The following is a 21,528-nucleotide window of genomic DNA, read 5'->3' as shown; positions in this document are numbered from 1 at the left end:
TAATCAAGGAGAGCTCTGGGACCTAGTTATGAACAGTCCACTGACAAAAGTGTTGGAGCCAAGGGTTGACTCTGTGCTCAATGTATGTTGGAAGGGTCTAACGGGAAATGCGACAAATAAACTCCCCTAGCCGAGCCCTCATTATGTGGCATAGGGTATAAGAGGGGATACCTGCAAGATGACATCATCTAAATTCCTTTTTTTTATTGAATCAAGTATTGTGAGTGGCTTTAGTGAGTTCCAATGGTAGAGGTGTAACATTGCTGTTAGTAAAGTTGAATGAATGGAAAACATTTAACAATTGCAGTAACACAAATTAAAATACATAATGCAAAAGGTAATAAAAATACTGATGTGTACCAAAGTATCCCAACATAGCAAGGGAACAATACATACAAACAAGAATAACTGGATGGTGCAGGTGATTGATTAGGTTTAAACAACACAAACATTGAGCTCACTGCAATCTTACGAGCGGCCACAGGAGGTCAGTATATCATTGAAGAAACATTAGAGAGCAAAGGCGAGCGCAGAATGACGTTTAGGCGCGACTATTAGGTGCCGGACAGTCGGGTGCGGTTGATTTGCCGCAGGTCCGATTTCAGCGTGCCCTGTTGGACGTGGCCAACAGTGCGCAAGGACCTTCAGGCGCAGGGACCTTTAGGCGCATGTATGTTTCAGCACACATACACATGCCATTAATGGGACATGTGCTCCCTCTAGTCGCCTTAGACAAATGCGACCTTTTTGCAGATATAGGAACGGTTTGTTTATGGTGCTGTGCGGTCCATCTTATCAAGAGAACAAGGACAATTCAAATGTTTATGAAACTTCTGAGTGTCCAAAGCAAAGGTCATAGTTTAACCACAGTGCAATCTAAGCAAGTCTTTGACCTCCTGTCCCACATTTTTTGAAGTTTATTTTCATTTTTTATTAACCAAAAAACGACAAAAAGAGCCAAAGTGCTGTTCTGCCTATTGTTGAATGTTGACACCTATTGACGAATGTTGAACATTTTACATGTGTGGCAAATGTTCAAATAAAACATGCCCATTCATATGGTTTAAAAGTACAATAGACGTTTTAAAATATAGCTTTTGTACTAATAAACCAGTTTTGTGTGCACAATTTTTCTGCTTCACTTGTATAATGGTAAAATAATATACAGGCATACTGTCACACGGACATGCACATTTACTGTACCGCAGGCAACCGGCCAATGAAACGCGGGGACACAGTTCCTGCCATGCCTCCACACAGGCACTTGGCCACTGCCTTACACATACATTCTCCCTGCCACACGGGCCCGTCGAGTTCATGACACACAGACATGGGTACAGTTACTGAAACTTGGATGCACTGTCGCAGCCTTACAAGCACCCTTGCTCTGTCACAAATGCCCACAACTGATTTCACAGCACACACTTGCTAGCACCACACCACTAAGTGCATTGTTTATTATAGACAAACTGTAAATGACACACATCACACTGTTACTGACCCCGCACTTCAATTGACACACATGTGTAAGGTTAACACAGAGCATTGCTGCAGACAAATTGCCACAATGTTACTGACAGTTATTTACTGCCCTGCGCTTCACCACCTCAACACGTTCTTTCAAGGTTCACTGGTCAATGCCAAACTGGGGATTGTGCTTCAGATGGTGGTGGGGGGGCATGTCCTGAAGAGCCCCTGCACTTATTTTATTCCCATCAAAAGGATAACTCACAATTCCTTCCCAGGCAGTGATGGTCACAATCTATGAGAACTGAGCGTTACCAACTGCGGCTGCACCGGCCCGCCACGCCAGTCCTCTCCCGCCTGGTGGGGGTATGAGGAGTTCATGAGTATTGGGATGAGAGCAGACAAAACAGGGCAAGCAGATGCTGGAGTTCTGTGGCATAGGAGGGGTGTTCACCAGCAAGACGACTGCCATGACATGTACATATAAAACACTTGAGGAACGGTGACCTGCACAAGGCTAACGCATAGTCCAGTAGAAGCCCACCCCTATGAAGTACTCACAATTGTTGGCCAGTGGCGGCTTGGCCCACCAGTGAGCCAAAACTAAAAACAGTAATTAAAATACCAACCTCCACCATTGGGGGTAAAGTTGGAAGATATGGTGTTTGCACTGTCTCCCTAAACACATATGTATGCAATAAAGTACAGTTCACATGTTAGTTTTGAAGGATAAGGAAAAGCGACATTTAAGACTTCAAATACGTCCAAAGGCGTCATCTTCTGGTTAAGACTGTAGTTCAATTGAGAGAGAGAGAGAGAGAGAGACGCACGCACGCACGCGCTCGCGCGCCAAATTGGCTTTCGTGCCATTCTGACTGCAGCAAAAGGGGCTCTGCAGCGGAAGTGCACAGTGCATCAGTAGAACAATGACCAGAAAGCAGATTGGGTTTTAGCCCCCCCCCCCTCCCGTCCCCTGAAATTTTGGGTTACTTTGACTGCACCTGGCTGAGCTACAGATACGTGGTACGACAAGAAAGGAAGGAAACTCGAAAAAGTGCCTCGGCAGCACAGTTAACCAAGACCCGGCAAAGCTCTATCTGTTCATGTGGTCAGTGGCAGCAATGTGAGGTAGAGAGAAGGCGACGTTAGCAGAACTGCAGAAGTTGATATGCCAGTGTAACATTGCCAGGAGAGTCATTCCAGCAGGTAGAGTTTTTGCAAGGAGACTGACGTTGACGGCTACCGGCCTAACGATAAAAAACACCATCATGTCAGGCTAGGAACAGGGGTGAAAGGCGACCTGGCCATCTGGGAGTAATTCCTGAGTTGCTTCAATTACATATGAGTTTAGAGGGAAGCATGGCAGTCTAGCAGCTGGAACTGTTTACTGACACCTCCGGCCCAGGGCTATTTCCAATTGGAGTACGTTTCCAGATTTGGAAGGAAAAGTTTAGCAACAAGAAAATAACGCTGTGGTGTGACAATCAGGCAGTGCTTTCATTGCTTAGATTTCAGACATTAACTTGATTGATGTATAACACAGAGCTGAGGGCCAGACATATACCAGGCCTGAAGAATAACATTGCTGGTGCTCCATCTCGTTGGCAGTGGCGGAAATTGAGGGAGCTGGCCGTGCAGGCGGACAAAGAGATGACAGCCTTCCTGACTGACTCTGGGGGAAAGCGAAGAAGTACTAGGAATGATGGTAAAAAGCTCTCTGGCGCCAGGTACGTTGAGGCGTTAAAAGGCACAATACAATAATTTCGTGGCTTGGTCCAGCCTGGCAAGCACCATAGGAGAAAAGGTCAGGAATCTCATTCAGAAGGCCTACATAGCAAACACATGAAAGGCATAGGCAATGTTGTGCTTAGCAGCAGTGGTTTTCTTCACCAAAGTAAGCGAGGGCAGGTATCCCAGCAAAGGTAACGCAATAAAAGCAGCCATGAAAGGATAGTTTAGGAAGCAAGGAAGGCGGTCGGACCACAGATGACCAATTCTCTTTGTGGAATCGGTGTAGATGATAGCGCATTTACCGGGTGTTTGCGTGGGCGATTATGAAGGAAGGTTCTTCAAAGCATCATTTTCTATTAGGTTTATTTGAGGCCTTCTGAGTGAGTGAACTGGTCATGGCCAGCAAGAACACAGATGGCCAGTGGGGGTGGGGAGGATCTATTTTGGACGGATGTGGCCAGGCCTGCTATATTAAAGGGTACTGTTCAGAAGGTCAAAAACAGATCGAGAAGGAAGAGGGCAGACGAGGGATGCAATCCCATATGCCTCTGAAAAAGTGTCCTGTGTTACAGGACGAGGGGGGCCAGAAGCCTCCTGGTGCACGAGAACACTGTTCCATTCACAATATTTAAATTCTTTTCAGTCATGAAAATGGTCTTCATTAAGTTTTCTTTTTTTTTTTTACTTCTTTATATTGACATTTTTAGAATAAACAAACATAAGGAACCATGTGCCAACAGTCCCCTCTTCATTAAGTTGAGAAAGAACCCTGCTGACTGTGGAACACACTTGTTTAGGATTGGGGCAGCTACTACTGCTGTTGGGGTAGGGGTACGTTGCAAGGGATACAAGGTATCGCCGATGGAGATCAGACAGCAACAAGAGATGCATAAGAAAGGTGGGCGAATTACCTTGGGGTACTGATCGACTTTGAATTTCCCCCCTAACAGACATCCTGGCGCCAGATAAGAAAGTGGCGTGACTAATCGGGCATTCCTTTGTAATCAGGTCAGCAGAATGCTCCAACATCAAAAAGATGAAAGGGAAAAGCAAGTTCAACATGACTGAGCTTCATTGGTTTGGGAAACAGGGAATGAAATGAGCAGATCTTGAGAATAGCCTAACAGTATAGCTGGTCAAAAAAGGACCCCAAGATGAAATAATAGTACATCTGTGCAGGAATGATTTAGCACAGCTGGCCAGGAGGCAGCTTCTCAAGGATATGTGTGCCGCTTTCTGGAGAATAAGCACAGAAGTTGGTTCTTGTGCTCTTATGTGGTCGGAGATGATAGCCAGGTGCCATTGGAGGGGGGCGTAGTCGCACACAGCAGTGGAAAAATCACAGAAAAAATGGAAAGTTGCAATGGCAAAGTTCTGCAGATGTGCAGGTTTTGAAACAATAAGGCATTTCCTGATAAATCTGGGAGTACCAGGGTACTACGACAAAGACAGTGTTCAACTGTCGCAGGTGGGCACTGACCTCTTCCAGCTGGATCCAAAGGATGCATTGATTGAACAGGGTTTTGAATAAAACAATGTAAAAAAAGAAGGATGTGGGTGGCAAAGGGGTGATAACCCCTCCTTGCTGTGGCGGTCACACAGATGATTGAGCAGAGCAGAATCCTCTTTGCAGCGAAAATGACCATGATCAATCAGCCGCTTGTATAGCCTGACACGGCTGGGGACTGAAATTTCTGTAAAGAAGCATAAACCCCATTTTAGCTTCCTGCAACGGCTGGCAGAACGCTCGAAATAACAGCACTTCCCACAGCCCAATGCCAGTGACACATAATAAATATTGAGAAGGAGTCTCAGGAAGGTTGGGGGAGGGAGACCTGAATTATTCACTAAGTGCACTGGTGAACTACAAATATGATGGGATGCCAATTGAGGGGGGTGTAGGAATAAAGAAGTTTGAAGCATATGCACTGCTGATTGTCTGAGATTGACATATTTGTAAATAAATACAATTGCAGCCTTCGTTTTCAACAAATATCTCTGGGCTGATTTTGTGAACATAAGGAACAGAATAGTGGGGGGAATGACGGAATTTTGTAGAGGTGGGCCGACCGATGCCTGACTGCCTATGTTAGACCCAGCAATTACTAATGTAAAGAATTTTATTGTTAGTGAGGGAAACGGTATGCATACATTTTTAGGCAATTGAAATCGTGATCGGGTGTAAGAACTTGTGACCATATGGGCCTTAATTTAGGTAGCATGTCTTGCAGGTGGATGGGAAACAGAATAACTCTGTACTCCAATAATCAGACCAATTCAGGCAGAAGGCAAAATCTTTTAACTCTTTTAAAATCGATGATCTAAAACAGGGAGTTACAACGGACATCAACGAACGTCGCACAGCGTTCTCTCAAACTCAACTCAAAGTATTTAATAAAAACAACACTTTTATATCATTAACTCGTCATACGTGACGTCATACTAAGTGGCAAATAAGGAAAACCTATTGGGGATTGTGGTTGGCTCAAGAGGGACATCTAAGCATATTTTGTACAAGGGGTCGGGTTGTGGTTGGGTCTCTACAGTCAGGTGGAAAACTCATGCTCATCCCAAGTGCAAGTCATCTTCATCAGTTATTAGAAACACGGTACTCTATTGGATCTCAAACTGTAATGCTCTTCGTTATATATGGCCCTCTACAATTGGTTGACACGCTTGTGCCTTTCTGGAACATTAAATTCAATTAGCAGCATGTGAGCTCAGACCCAGGTGCCAGGAGGTGGTGTTGACTGTACCTCCCCACCCAATTAGCCCACCATCTCTCATCACCCATGCCTTCTGCCATGCAGACTGTCTTTGAACTTGGCCTTGCAATGTATTCTCATCTGTGGTAATATAAGGGAGTATGGGCACACGCTTATCAAAGTTCTGGACCGTGTGCCCACTCTATTCCCATCCTTGGTTCACGTGACAGGGGACCACAATTCTGCTCTTTTTATAGCATTTAATTGTCTTGAATTAATAAACTTGGCACTCATGATGTTCTTTCTTTGCAGCTTAATGAGGGATAATTCAGCTTCTCACTTTCACTGTTCTTCAAGGATAGATAACCAGTTCTTGGCTACCTTCAGTCTTGACACCAGGCCAGACAGCCCTTCTCGCTTCTACCATGCTCCCAGCTAATTATTTGCTGTGACACAGTCTTCAGCCCTTCTCTTCATGGTCTGAACTTAATAGAATTGTGACATTCATGTCCAGCTTCTACATAATGGCGGCTTCGCCTGCAGTCTATTCACTACGTATAGCCAGCTTCTATGATCACTTTGCTGCATTTGCATTTTCTACAGTGCTTTTCACACGTGCAATCTTTGTTTCACACATGAAAGTTTACTCGATTCTTTACTTCATCATCAGTTTCTATAAGGTCCATACATTCTCTTCGTCAGCCAGTCTTCTCAGTGCATCACGCTTGCTTCTTGTGACATCACCAACTTCTCTCTCTCTCTTTTTCATATTCCATTGGGGACCTCCTCCATGAGATTGTCGCCTCTTCGGGAGTACATCTGAAAGGGTTTTCTCAGTGGGTACCTTTTCTCAAAGACTCGACACGGAATAGTTACAACTGCTGGTATCAAACATGGCACTATTTCAGGCTTCCAGTGTACAGGTAGTAAGAGGGCAGGACTTCCTGCAGAGGCAGTTGGCTGCTCCTCTACACTCCCTCCTCTGGTTGATTCATCAACCACATCTTCATTAATCTCTGCATCTTGATTTCTTCTCTTGAATAAGTGCTTCTTTGGGCTCCAAATTTGTATTACTCCCTTCAAGGATCCTGCTGATTTTACATGTTCATCAACACTCCAGGTCATGTAACTACACTGTCCATTCGGATTACAATAGATTCATCGTCCCACATACTTCTTGTGATTCATCAGATACAGGAACTTCATTCCCTCAGGTGCTACGATGCTGGTATCTATGTATTTTCTCATATCTTCATCTATCAACTCCTTGGTTCTAAACCCTGATTCAACATCTATCATGATCTTCATTGCTACCGCCTTCTTTGCTGTCTTCTTACACTGTGTATTTATTATCCTGATCACAAAGAAACCAAACATCACCATCACCAATATTGCTCCAAGAAACTTGAAGCTATTCGCCATCCACTGTGGGACCCATGAGAAAATGGATGCAAACCATCCATCATCTATGATGTATTCTGTCTCGTCTTCAATCTTGTTGCACAGGTTTGTCAAGGTCCCATTCCGGTTATTGTGAGAAGTTAAGAATGTGCAACATGATGGCCCAATTTTGGCGCAAACTCCTCCTTCCATTGCTGTGATCATGTCGAGGACATATCTGTTCTGTAGGACCATTCATCGTATGGCTCTCAGCTCCCCCCTGATTAATGGTCTGCAGAAGTTCCCATCTGGTAATCTGCAACTATTTGGCATTGGCCATCATCTGGATCCCAGGCATAAAGATTGTCGTGAATGCTGAGGCAGTCTTGCTGAACAACCTGTGCTTGTAAGGAATAGCATTAAAGGCTTCTATTGATTTTGCTGTGAAATAATTCCCTCTCTTGGTTCGAATGAGAAATTCAAGCAATCTTCTCCTTCTTAAATGAGAATTTACTTTTGGAAATTCTCCAATGTTCAGGTCACTCTGAGGAATCACTAATGCTAGAACATGAACAAGCACAAAGGAACACGTTCCTCTCCGGTCCTTGGGCAGCTTCATTTAGGCTCTGGATTCACAAGCCCAATAATGATTCATTAGGCCACCCTGGAGATTCTCTCCAACCTTCTTCGTACCATTATTTCTGAAACATAAGGATACATCCTTCAGCGGTAGTATCTGCAATGGTCCTCCTTGATTGTCTACCCATGTCAACAATCTTGCAATCTTCGGCCATTGCTCTTCACATTCTTTTTCTGATTTTGCCACAACTGCTTCGCCTTGTCTGGGTAATTCTGCTGCTTTGCACACACCCAGTCCATCAGTCCATCCTTCATGAGTAAGCACTATTCCTTTAATGTGTAGTTTACCTCTTTCCCAACATTTCCGTATTTCCTTCCCATTCTTATCTTTGCATTGCAGAATCTTGTTTTCTTCAATCTTGATTCCAGCTCCATTAATTCCAGGCTGCTCATATTTTATTATTTGATACCTTGTTTCTTACTTCTCTCATGTCTTTAAATCTTGCACATAATGGTTCTCACTTTGAGATGTAGTTTTATTCATCCACACTATGGATACTGTTCTGCCTTGGAACTGTCCTCTTGTCAGGCAAAGTGCAAGATGCGTCAGGCAATGGTGTTTTTTCACTGATACTTCTGTGGCTATGAATTTCTGGAGGTTTCCAAAGCATAACGTATTAGGGAGCACACTTAGCAACCCTCCTTAGATGTACTCTCTCCCACCTTTTCATTTGCTAATACCACATGTTATTCCCCAGGTGTGCTGCATTATCTAGATACGTATTTATCCCTTCATTATCTTCCTCTGTGTTTCTCGTGGATCTTACTATTAGGTCAGTACTTGAAATCCGCCAAAGTCCTGATTTGGCGGACCCTTAAGTCCGGCGGTAATAGCGCGACTGCCAGATTTATGGCTTAACGCCAAAGTCGTGATGAGGCCCAAAGTATAGTTGCAGATATGTAAATCAGGAACCAAAATATTAACCCCCAATATTTGTGGCATTCTGGAATTGGTTGGGCTTGTTTTTTCCCTAAAATATGACTTCTTTCAACATTCCTCATTTCTACTGTGATCATTTAAAGAAAAAGAAACACTTTTTACTTCTGTGATTGCAATGTCTCCTGGTATTGCAGTATATGCTCAATGATTACAATTAACCTCTTAAACACAGGGCCATTTCTAGGATCCTGCAAAAAAAGTGTGAACATCAACATCTCTTCTGACAAGAGCAGGATAAGCTTGAAAAATAAACACAAAAACAGCAAGTATAATTCTGTGTATATCCCCATCGGTCAGCACCATGGAATTTGAATACTTATAACAAATATGCACCAAGAGTCTGGATACAGTGCTTTTTTCCAGTTTTTAACGAGAAACTGTCATTTGGGCATAACTTTGATATGTCAACAAATCTCTAGAGTTAATTTTTCAAATTCCTGTGACTTCTTAGCAAGGGTTTGCACTCCTGCTTTAATATCTATAAGGAGTGTCTGAATGAGTCAAAGTCCAAATGCAAAATCTGCATTCATCAGCTGGTTGGTTTGTCATCCTACTCCTTTGTCATCGATCGAGTGTGGACATGCTGAAATTCTTCTTCTTGTATTGCTTCTGGATCAGCAACAGTAGGAGGGGGAGAAGGAGTTGGAGGGGCGGTATCACTGGTGCACAATTTCACATCGTTCAAATGAAGCCAAGCTCGCCTGCTTTGGACTTTTACTGCTGACGGGGTTATATTTTCAATGATAAAGGGGACATTGAAATGTGGCTCGTGCCACTTTCGGGTAAAATTTGTAATCAAAACAATGGGCCTCATTACAATTGTGCCGGTCCTGAAACAACAGTGCCGGTAAGCCTATCGGCACCGTTGTTTCCGGACTGGCAAACTACAATTCTGCAGACAGGTGCCACTCTGCCCACCAGGGCCATACCTGCCGGGCAGGAGTGCACCTGCCTACAGAGTTTTCATGGGAGCACCGGCACCGTTCCCGTGTCACCATTCCCATGCAGTCCTCTGGGACTCCATGGGAATGGGGACTAACAAAATTACCAGTGCCTGGCTTCCCGGCAACCGGACTTGGAATAGCCGAGCGGCACTGGGAAGTGAGGCGCCACTAATTAATTGCAGGTCCGGCGGCAACCCACCGGTAGCACCGGCAGGGTTACCGCCAGACCCGTAATGAGGCCCTATGTCTCCAACAAATAATTTAGGTGCTGATACAAGTTCACTTGATTCCGTTGCTGGTTTTCATCTGTGTTCTGAGACCGACCCATCTGGCACTTGAGTTGATCTGAAATGAGAGATATGCCTTGGGTCATATATGTCAAATATTTATGCAACTCATCACCTAATAGATTTGCTGTACTCTGGGCATCACTTATACTACTGGATGGAGGTGTAAGAGGCGTTCTCCTCCGCCTCCTAGTTTTTAGTTTGTGTGGGTGAGATGGTGGTCCGAACCAGGCTGATTCCTTAGGGCATAGAAAGATAAATGAAGGAAATGTAGCCATCCCTTCTTCAAAGTTAGCATGATTTTAGCAATCCTTTCTTTAAGAAGGCTGTTGTGTCTCTCACATTTTCCGTTTGCTTGCGGGTGATAAGCAGAAGAAAGCGTATGCTTAATACTCAATAATAGTCGTATCTGTTTGAACACTTCATTAACAAAATGTGGCCCATTATCAGATCATAGCATTTCACACACACCCCATCTTGGAAAGACTTCACATACTAAAAACTTCGCTGTACACATGGCATTAGGGTGTGTACACAGACCTGCCTAGATACACCTAGAGAAGGGACACACCAACACTATCAGATACCTGTATCCATTACACACCTGCAGCATATCAACATAATCAATATGTAAATGCTGAAAAAGACCATTCGGTCAAGGTATTACTCCTCTAATCGTTGTCAGTGTATGCCCGGCGGTAAACTTTTGTCACATGATGCAATTCACTGCAAAGAATGTTCTAACAAATTTGGAACAAACCAGTCTTCCGCAATTGTTGCAGCAAGCCTTTCCCTAGTTACATGCACGGGGTAGTGCAGCTGTTCAAGCGCTACCTTTAACAATGCTACTGGCATCACCGGCTTTCCAGTGCTATCCTGTTGCCATAATGCTTCTGCAGGGGATAAAGAGCACCCCCTTCATTTACATAACTCCTGCTCTTCCTGTGGTGCACTGCCTAAAATCCCCATTCAATGGGTTTTCGGCAAATGATTAAACCCTTCTTGTATTATCATAACCGTAACTACTTTCTCCTTGACGTTTGGAGTACCACAACTTGAGATATCTGGTGAATACGCCACCATTTTGGCTTCTGCCTCTGTGGCTTCGTTCCCGCAAGCAATAAAGTGTGTTTGCTTAGTGTGAGCAGTGCATTTAACGACTGCTATCTTAATAAGCCTGTCCAATAAAGATGCATGCTGCACTGGAGATCCAATCCCCTCTGAGGTAGCCCCTCCTTTTCCAATGTGCCAGCCCTGCGTGTATGGTTGACGTCACATAGGCAGAGTCACTGTACATCATCACTTCCTGCCCCTCGTGTTACTTGAGCACGACAATGAGTGCTACCAATTCTGCCGCTTGCACTGAAAAGTGAGACAGTGGTCTAGCACTTGCTCTAATTTCAAACTCGCCATTTGCTCTGTGCCTCACTACAGCTGTGCCAGAATGTCTTTCTCCGCTAGTCTGATACATTTTCGCAGAACCATCAATAAAGAGAATTTCTCCTCCTGGCAAAGCATTTACTTTCATTCAAGGTATATCATTATAAAATTCAACTTAATTTGCACAGTCATGCACATGATCACCATCTGCTATTGGTTCAGCTACAAATGTTGCAGGATTCACTATTTTACATCTGACAATTTTGATTGTTGGGTTTAAAATCATTAATTCATAAGCTGAGGCTCTCTGAGATGTCAATGTACCTTTGGGTTTCTCTAAAATGACAAACAGAGCATGCTCCACGAAGAGAGTCATAGAGCAGCCCATGACAATCTGTGTAGACTTCTCAATTGCGAACACGGCGGCTGCCAATGACTGTTCGCAAGGAAAGTGTCATTTCATAACTGGGTCTAAAATCCCACTGTAATGCGCTATAGGCTTGTACCTCAATGTAGTCCTCTTTGTAAGCACTGCTGTCATGACTGTCCTATTTGTGTGCAAAAATACAAATAATTCCTCAGCATAATTGGGAATTCCTAAAACAGGGGCTGTACAAATCACTTTCTTCAATTCCTCAAATCCCTCCTCCATCTCCTCAGACCATTCTATTTTAACCTTATTCACCTGTGGTTTCTTTAAAGCGTGCAAAAGAGGTCTTGTGTACGAACTGTAGTCAAACACCCATGCTCTAACATAATTGCATAGTCCCAAAAATGGTTGCATCTATTTTACTGTAGGAGGTTCTGCAGTTTTCATAATCACCTCAGCTCTTTCAGGTGTCACGTTTTTTCCCTCATGTGAAATCAACTGTCCTATGTATAACAACTCTTCTTGGCAATATTGTAGGTTCCCCTTGTCTACATTGTATCCTTTGTTTGCTAAGATAGTCATCAACTGAATCGAGTCCTGCCTGCACCCATCTCCTGTAGTGCAAAACATTAAAATGTCATCTACATATTGTATCACTGCACTTTTCAAATCGACATTGCCTAGGTCTATCTGGAGGACACTGTTAAAGATTGATGGAGACTCACAGTACCCTTGAGGCAGCCTAGTGTGTTTCAGACAAGTCTGGCAAAACGCAAATAACGTCAAGTCTTGTGAGTCTTCGTGCAACGGGATTGAGAAAAATGCATTTTTCATATCGATCACCGTGAAATATCGTGCTTCCACCGGATTACTGCATGGTATAGTCGCCGGGTTAGGAACTAGAGGAAACTGTTATGCTCACCTGATTCCCACGGGGGTGTCGATCTGGACTGGCCCGCTGTTGCTTCCACCAAAGTAACACATAGAGCCGAGATGACAGACTGGACAGACCCACTGAGCTTCATTTGTTGGACTCGTACGAATATCTTTCTGCAATGGAGAAAGGGAATTAACCTCCCGTAATCTGAGCGTTAACCCGCCTTCCCATTCCCCTTGTCTGCCCACTGAACACTCCTGAAGTTCCCTCTTAATCTCACCTGAAGATTTGGAAAGATGAGCTCTCCATCCTGCGTCGAGCGCAGGGGCGCGTAGACGACCAGCTACTTCACTGGCGTGGAGGAATTGGTGAGTTCCAGTATTGACTCTAAGTCCAATTGTTCGTAAGAGTTCAAAAGTCTGATCTTCACTCTGCCAGATTCCTTGCAGGTTGCGGATTTAAACCACCAGAAGAGTTCCAAGTGGCAATTGGTAAGATCCTGGTACGTCTGTTGTGGTTCTCCCCTTTGGGGCCGGGGTACAGCGATGATGCAGAATTAACTACGCCGACCCGAAATGAGGCGAGTTCCCCCCTGTGTTAAATCAGGTAAGTCTTTGGGGTTAGGTTGTATTGTCCTTGTTTTTTCCCCTTAGGGGCCGGGGTGCGGCGGTGATGCGGAATTGACTGCGCCGACCCGAGATGAGGTGAGTACCCCCCTGTGGTAATCAGGTAAGTCTTTGGGGGTGGTTTGTATTGCCCTTGCTCACCTATCTGTTCTTGTCTTCCCCAGGTGTTGAAGAATGGCCTGGAGATGCTGTATTCGCGAAGGAGTAAAGGAATGCAGCCTCGGTTGGTGAGCTCAGCGCGGTCTGCAAGGTGCGTGGCAATGCAACTGAGAAGGCTTCTCTCTTCCAGATCGACGATGTGCTGGATCAAGGATTCAGGTAAGGGTTTTGTTCTGACCTCTTTTCCTTCTCCTTTTCTTGTTCCAGGCGTTCCAGGACTGAAGCGGGCGTGGCTGAAGACTGGAGCTGCTGAAGACACAGTGAGCGTTACGCTGCAGCAAGCAGAATAACGCGAAGCACGTGTGGCTGTCCGGGTGTGGCTTAAATAGCCTTGGAAGAAGTCCCAGGTAAGTATTCTTCCAAAGCCCCACCCGAGAGGAAAGGAGTCCCTGAGATAAAGTAGTCCCTTTAAGCCTCATTTGGCTTGTGGCTTTGTGCAGCATGGTCTGCATCAGGTAGGTATGCAGCATGGTCTGCAACAGGTAAGATTTCTGTAATGAGCCTGGCGCCCATGGCGCCAGGACTGACTTTATTCTTATGAGCCTGGCGCCATACGCGCCAGGACTGTAGCCAAAGAGCCCCTAACTGGGGTTTTTGGGCATGCTTCAAGTGGCATGATGCCTGCTTCTGGGGTTGCTGGGCCTGGTCTGGCTTTCCGGGGGCAGGCATCGTGACAACACTCCCCCTCAATGCCCCTCCTAAAGCTGTTCTCCCTCTCGGCCTTTGTTTGTCTGGAAATTCTTGGTGGAACCTTTTCACTAATTGAGGTGCATGCACATGGTCACTAGGCTCCCAAGATCTTTCTTGTGGACCATACCCTTTCCAATCAATGAGATAGAAGAGTTTTGATCTCACCCTTTTAGAGTCCAAAATATTCTTGACTTCGAATTCGGGTTCCCCATCTATGAGGATAGGTTCAGGTGGGGTAGTTAGTCTAGTTCCTGGTTGCACAGGCTTCAAAAGAGACGTGAAAAACAGGATGAACACGCATATGACCAGGCAGGTCCAACTTGACGGCCACTGGGTTAATAATAGTCTTAATAGAATAAGGTCCCAAGTACCTGGGGTTAAAAGTCTGTGTTCCCTTGAGCGGTAAGTGCTTGGTGGCTAACCATACTTGGTCCCCTACTTGGTATTGCGGTGCTTCACTCCTGTGTTGATCAGCATCCTTCTTGTATTTATCCTTAGCCTTTTGTAAATGTGCAGTCGCTTCTTTAAAGGCTTGTGTGATAACAGCGTGGAGATGGTCCACCGCAGGCATCTCTAAATGCTGGGGAGAATCTAAGTCTGAGGTTCGAGGATGGTGACCATATATGGTAAAAAAAGGGCTTTGTTTAGTTCCTGAGTGTACAGAATTATTGTATGCATACTCGGCGATCCAAAGAATGTCTTTCCAATCCTCCTCAGATTGATGTAGCATACAACGTAGGTATTGCTCAAGAATCTGGTTGGTTCTCTCAGTTTGACCGTCGGTCTGGGGATGGTGGCTGGTTGAAAGCCTAACATCAATTTGTGCCAGCTGGCAGCACTTCCTCCAAAAATGTGAAATAAATTGACTTCCCCTGTCTGAAATTAACATGGAAGGAAAACTATGTAGACGGACAACATTTTCAAGGAACTCCTTGGCCAGGATTGAAGCTGAAGGTATTCCTTTTAAAGGAATGAAATGGGCCATTTTAGAAAAAAGATCTACAATAACTAGAATGGTGTTATAACCTTTGCATGGGGGTAAATCCGTGATAAAGTCTAATGACAAGGTATGCCAAGGAGTAGGTGTTATGTCTAACGGTTGTAATAATCCAGCGGGTTTTTTCTTTTCCCCTTTATTTTGAGCGCAAATGCCACAAGACATGACAAACAACTTGACATCTTTTCGCCAGGTGGGCCACCAAAACTGTTTCTTGATTTTGGCTTCAGTTTTAGCAATGCCAGGATGTCCTTCCATCAAGGTGTCGTGGTAATGAGAAATGACAAGTTTCTGTAGTTCCTCTAGTGGCAAAAATAGCCGGCCTTGGTAATAAGGTAGATTGTTGGTGACAGAATACTCTGGACCTTTCCTTGCCCAGCCCTGTAAGGCATCGGAATCAAAGAGTTGATGGACCTTTTCTTGAATGTCCTCCAGAGAGTGTATGGATGTCAGACCAAGAATCCTCTGTTCAGGAATTATGGGTACAGGTTCTAAAGCTCTTTCTGTTTCTCCCATTCCTATTCGGGACAGGGCGTCAGCTTTTCCATTTTTACAACCTGGTCGATAGGTTATTACAAAATCAAACTCGGCGAAGAACAATGCCCAACGGAGTTGGCGTGAAGATTGGGCCTTGGCTACCTTTAGGTATTGTAAGTTGCGGTGATCAGTGATGACCGTAAAGGTATGCCTGGCGCCCAGCAGATAGTGCCGCCAAGCCTTGAAGGGGGACTTGATGGGCAACAGTTCCTTGTCGGTTATAGCATAATTTAATTCGGGAGGAGAAAACTTTCTTGACTAAAACGCCACTGGGTGCAGCTGGTTAGTTTCGGGATCTTTTTGGGAGAGCACTGCTCCCATAGCTGAGCTGGATGCATCTGTTTCCACAATGTAGGGAAGCTCTGGGCGCGGGTGTCGTAATACAGGAGCGGACGTGAATTTCTTTTTTAACTCTTGGAAGGCGTTCTCAGCTTCTTCTGTCCATGTAAAGCGTTTATTCTTTCGCAATAGTGTTGTAATGGGATGTACAATGTGTGAGAAGTCCGGGATAAACCTGCGGTAGAAATTGGCAAAGCCGAGCATGCTTTGCACTCCTTTGACTGAGCTTGGCGAAGGCCAATTAAGAATTGCCTCCACCTTCCGTGTATCCATCCGGATTTCTTTCGGGGTCAGAATTAATCCAAGAAACTCTACTTCCGTAGTGTGAAAGATGCACTTTTCCAGTTTAGCGTATAACTTATACTGGCGTAACTTTTCTAGGACTGCTCGGACGTGCTTTACATGATCGGATTCTGATAGGGAGTATACTAAGATATCGTCGATGTAAACGACTAAACAAACATCGATGAGCTCTCGGAAGACATCGTTCATGAAGAACTGGAAGGCTGCTGGTGCGTTACACAGTCCGAAAGGCATCACCTGGTACTCAAATAATCTGTACTTGGTGCGAAAAGCAGTTTTCCATTCGTCACCCTCTTTGACGCGTACCAGATGATATGCCCCCCGAAGGTCTAGTTTTGTGTATAAACAAGCGTTCTTTACCTGGTCTAGTAGTTCAGGGATCAAAGACAATGGGTACCGATTCTTGATAGTTATCTGATTCAGCGTGCGTTAGTCAATGCATGTTCTAAGGTCGCCTTCCTATTTTGGCACGAAGAACAAAGCGGAAGATGCAGGGGACTTGGACGGGCGGATGAAACCATTAGCAAGATACTGGTCTAGGTTCTGGCGCAAGTGGAGATTTTCAGGTTCCGTGAGGGCATAGATTCTGCTGCAAGGTGGTTGTGCTCCTGGTATGAGATCTATTTGACAATCATACGATCTGTGCGGTGGTAAGGTGTTTGCCTGCTCCTTTTGAAAGACATCCTGAAAGTCTTGGTATTCAGCAGGTAATTGTAAGGCAGCTGGGATTATTGGGGCCAGTACTGAATTTAGAGTTCTCTTTGGGTAACAGGTGTTAGCACATTCTGGGAAGGTTAGTCTCTTCTCTTGCCAATCAATACAGGGATTGTGTTTTTCCAACCAAGGGATTCCCAGTATTAGTTGAAACTGTGGAGCCTTGATTAAATCAAACACCATAACCTCTCGGTGTCCATCCTGACCCAGCAAAGTCATCTCTGCAGTGGAATGAGTTACGGGCCCAGAGGCAATTTCAGTTCCATCAACAGTGGTGACGACATCGGTAGTGGTCTTTCGGGTGAGAGGTAGATTCATCCTGGAAGCCAATCCGTAGTCCAAATAGTTTCCTATGGCTCCACTATCTACGTACGCCTTTACCGCGTGCATGCGTGATGGCTGCTCTGGATCTATAAGGACCATGGTTATGGTGAAATGCAAGGTCAGAGTGTCCTTCTTTAAGCTCGGCAAGCTGACATCTACGCTTGCCGGGCGTGATCGTTTCCCGAGTCAGGTTTCAAGTGGTTTTCGTCTGCTTCTCCTATAGTTTTCTTGGGTGGTTTTACAGGGCAGTTCCGAAGGAAATGACCAGTAGCTCCGCAATATAAACATAATTGCTGTTGCCGTCTTCTTTCCCTTTCCTTCTGGGTTAAAGGTCCTCTAACCCCCCCCGATTTGCGTGGGTTCTGAGGCATCTACCCCCTTCGAGGGTACGTAGGTTTTAACCAAGACCTTGTTTTCAAACTTGGTTCGATCAGCCTTTCTGGTTTGAAGTCTGTGATCTAACTGGACCACAAAATCTATATATTCTGCACAGTCTAAAGGCGGGTTCACGACTTGGGCTAAAACATCCTTGAGTTCTCCCCGAAGCCCTCGATGGAATAATGTAATTCGCTTAGCTTCAGGCCATTCGGTTTCCACAACTAATCTATTGAAAGTTGCGATGTAAGATAAAAGATCCTGATTACCTTGCCGTAAGGATAAAAGTTTGTTATCCAAAGCCTGTCCTTGGGAATGTCAAGCGAACAGTCTTTCCATGCTAGTTCGAAAACCTTGGAAATCTCAAAGAATCGGGTCATCCTGATTTACTAGCGGAATGGACCAGTCCGCTGCACTGCCGCTGAGATATGACAGTACAAAAGCTACCTTGGCTTGATCGTTAAGAAAAGCTCCAGGTCTACATAAAAAGTGTAAGCGGCATTGATTCATGAATATAGCAATCCTTTTAGGGTCTCCGGCAAAGCGTTCAGGCGGAGCCAAGGGAACGGCTCCAGGAAGGTTTATCTGCACAGGGTTACTCAGTGGCACCGGAGCTCGGCTGGCCCCAAGTCCAGGTAGAGGTGTTTGTCCAGCCTGGCTTTGTAATAGCTGTCTGGCCAAATCATCAGTTCGTTCTTTTGACACTATCAATTCCCTCCTGAGGGCATTGGTTTCCTGGCGGGCGGAATGCACTTCGGCCCTTAGTTCCCCTAATAATTGGGCCAACTGATCGGTTTCCGAGGTCTCCATGACGCCCAGGTGGGTATTTGTGGGTAGTCTTCGCGTTCTGTTACGCTCACCTGATTCCCACGGGGGCGTCCATCTGGACTGGCCCGCTGTTGCTTCCACCAAAGTAACACATAGAGCCGAGATGACAGACTGGACAGACCCACTGAGCTTCGTTTGTTGGACTCGTACGAATATCTTTCTGCAATGGAGAAAGGGAATTAACCTCCCGTAATCTGAGCGTTAACCCGCCTTCCCACTCCCCTTGTCTGCCCACTGAACACTCCTGAAGTTCCCTCTTAATCTCACCTGAAGATTTGGAAAGATGAACTCTCCATCCTGCGTCGAGCGCAGGGGCGCGTAGACAACCAGTTACTTCACTGGCGTGGAGGAATTGGTGAGTTCCAGTATTGACTCTAAGTCCAATTGTTCGTAAGAGTTCAAAAGTCTGATCTTCACTCTGCCAGATTCCTTGCAGGTTGCGGATTTAAACCACCAGAAGAGTTCCAAGTGGCAATTGGTAAGATCCTGGTAAGTCTATTGTGGTTCTCCCCTTTGGGGCCGGGGTACAGGGATGATGCAGAATTAACTGCACCGACCCAAAATGAGGTGAGTTCCCCCCTGTGGTAAATCAGGTAAGTCTTTGGGGTTAGGTTGTATTGTCCTTGTTTTTTCCCCTTAGGGGGCCGGTGTGCGGCGGTGATGCAGAATTAACTGCGCCGACCCGAGATGAGGTGAGTACCCCCCTGTGGTAATCAGCTAAGTCTTTGGGGGTGGTTTGTATTGCCCTTGCTCACCTACCTGTTCTTGTCTTCCCCAGGTGTTGAAGAATGGCCTGGAGATGCTGGATTCGCGAAGGAGTAAAGGAATGCAGCCTCGGTTGGTGAGTTCAGCGCGGCTCTGCGAGGTGCGTGGCAATGCACCTGAGAAGGCTTCTCTCTTCCAGATCGACGATGTGCTGGATCAAGGATTCAGGTAAGGGTTTTGTTCTGACCTCTTTTCCTTCTCCTTTTCTTGTTCCAGATGTTCCAGGACTGAAGCGGGCGTGGCTGAAGACTGGAGCTGCTGAAGACACGGTGAGCGTTACGCTGCAGCAAGCAGAATAACGGGAAGCACGTGTGGCTGTCCGGGTGTGGCTTAAATAGCCTTGGAAGAAGTCCCAGGTAAGTATTCTCCCACAGCCCCACCCGAGAGGAAAGGAGTCCCTGAGGTAAAGTAGTCCCTTTAAGCCTCATTTGGCTTGTGGCTTCGTGCAGCATGGTCTGCATCAGGTAGGTATGCAGCATGGTCTGCAACAGGTAAGATTTCTGTAATGAGCCTGGCGCCCATGGCGCCAGGGCTGACTTTATTCTTATGAGCCTGGCGCCATAGGCGCCAGGACTGTAGCCAAAGAGCCCCTAACTGGGGTTTTTGGGCATGCTTCAAGTGGCATGATGCCTGCTTCCGAGGTTGCTGGGCCTGGTCTGGCTTTCCGGGGGCAGGCATCGTGACAGAAACTCTGCTTCTACAATCTGGTTAATTGGTCTTATGTCTTGTATGAATCTCCACAACCCTCCCTTTGATTTCTTGATAGGATACACTGCAGTATTCCACGATGATTCTGATGGCACCAGAATACCTTTTTTCATCAGTGCTGAAATGGTCTGAAATACAGCCTCATCAGCCTCTGGAGACAAGGGGTTCTGTCTTGCTCGAGGTAGAATTGCTCCTGGCTTCAACTTTATTTTAACTTCCCCTATTCCCTTTAATAATCATGTTTCATTGTTAGATAGAATTATATGCAGTACCCTTTGGGAACACCACACACAATTAAGACTACAAGTGATAGTACAAATTCACCTTTGGTACAAGCCTGTACTACACTGTTAAAGTGGTAGCAGTAGCGGAGCAGCCAGACTTATCTCAAGAGTAAGTGAGCAGTATCAAATAGTTACACAAAGGAGAGCAATTACTATGATTCAGGCAAACACTGTGTGAGGGAACGGAGGGGGGGTCTGTACTTCTCTCTCTATTTGGTAGAGGAGAGGCACAGAGGACCCCAGCCAAGATTCTCAACAAGGTAGCAATGGACGAGCAATCAAGGCCTAGCTTCTCGGGAGGTGATGTTGGCTGGTTCTTAAGTACAGTGTAGTCCCCAAGGTTAGCACTGAACCTGAGTTGGAAAACTACCCTGCCCGGCAAGCGTAGAGGTCCGCGTGTCGAGCGAGAAGAAGGGTACCCAGACCTCACATTTGGCCTTGCCAATCATCCTCAGTCACCAGCACCCGTCTCGTATGCACGCGGTCAGAGCTTACATCGACAGTGGAGCTATATGTAACCATATGGATCAGGAATTGGCTTCAAGGATGAGTCTATCTCTTTGCCCAAAGGCAACAACTGATCTGGTCACCACCGTCGATGGAACAGAGATCTCTTCTGCTCCTGTAATGCACTCGACGAGGGAGATGACACTGTTATGCCAAGACGGACATCGAGAAACCATTGTGTTTGACTTAATTAAGGCCCCCCAATTTCAAGTGATCCTGGGTATGCCGTGCTTAGAAACACATTATCTCTGTATAGACTGGCGAGAGAAGAGGTTGACCTTCGCAAATTGTGCTCACGCCTGCTACCAAGAAGAATCCAAGGCAATTGCAACAGTCGCAAGTCCGACAAACCGACTACCTCAGGAATACCAGGACTTTCAGGATGTCTTTCAGAAGGACCAAGCCAACACCTTACCACCCCATAGACCGTATGATTGCCAGATCGACTTAATACCTGGAGCTCAGATCCCATGCAGTAGAATCTACGCACTCACGGAACCGAAAATCTTCACCTAAAACAATATCTGGACCAGTACCTGGCTAACGGCTTCATTCGTCCATCCAAATCTCTAGCGGATTCGCCCTTATTCTTCGTCCCCAAAAAAGAAGGAGATCTAAGGACTTGTATAGACTACCGCGCATTAAACCAGGT

Source organism: Ambystoma mexicanum, chromosome 11 (genome assembly GCF_040938575.1).
Source record: "Ambystoma mexicanum isolate Mex_15411 chromosome 11, UKY_AmexF1_1, whole genome shotgun sequence".
NCBI classification, from domain to species: Eukaryota; Metazoa; Chordata; class Amphibia; order Caudata; family Ambystomatidae; genus Ambystoma; species Ambystoma mexicanum.
Note: the sequence above shows the minus strand (reverse complement) of the source record.